Source organism: Acanthisitta chloris, unplaced genomic scaffold (assembly GCF_000695815.1).
Source record: "Acanthisitta chloris isolate BGI_N310 unplaced genomic scaffold, ASM69581v1 scaffold4558, whole genome shotgun sequence".
NCBI lineage: Eukaryota > Metazoa > Chordata > Aves > Passeriformes > Acanthisittidae > Acanthisitta > Acanthisitta chloris.
The window spans coordinates 252,151-252,774 of record NW_008685356.1 but is presented as its reverse complement, the minus strand read 5'-3'; the positions used below and the strand labels follow the sequence as shown (position 1 = coordinate 252,774).

Below are 624 nucleotides of genomic sequence, written 5' to 3'. Positions count from 1 at the left end.
CAGCGGACGAGATCTGTCCATGGTGCTGACAGCGTCGCCGCAGCCTCAGGGTCCCAAAAAGCGGTTCCTGCAGCGCAGGGGCTGCTTGGAATGCAAGGCGCGCCTTTCGGTGGAGAGGGAGGGAGGAAGGCGACGGGGGTGGGGGGAGGTATTCAAAGAAGTCGATTTTGTCTTTTTCTCCTTTTTTTTTTGGGGGGGGTGGTAGAAATACGCATAGTCACAGGATCGAAATGAAGGTCTGACTCTGAGGACTGAAGGCTAATAAGAGAGGAAAGGGAGCGCAGCATGATGAAAGGAACCTGCAATATTTTAAGGGTGCCAGTAGATTTAGCCATCCGATACTTAGACTGAATGCAATTATTATGCATGCAGGGGTAGGTGTTTATTATCTGCATACATGTCTTTATACAAACATGCACAACCCAAACACAAGTATGCCCATTCCCCAACACCCCTTTACTCTTCTGCAAGGTGCCTGTTATTTTCCCTCTTTGCAATCAAGTGAAGGAAGGCTGTCACATTTCTACTTTGGGGGAACTTTTCACTTTTTTTCCTATTTACAGACAAATTTTTAACTAAATGTAAAGCTGATGTTTGGTGTCCTCATCTGTTATGCATTTTGAT

The 624-nt window shown here is 46.2% G+C and overlaps 1 protein-coding gene across 1 annotated transcript in view; it reads right to left on the bottom strand.

Annotated features, from left to right (window-relative positions):
* LOC103807016 (V-set and transmembrane domain-containing protein 2A-like) overlaps positions 1-624 on the bottom strand; it is a gene marked incomplete at its 3' end in the record, with an annotated part of 2,945 nt that overhangs the window by 1,722 nt on the left and 599 nt on the right. The gene's annotated exons all lie outside the window — the stretch shown is intronic.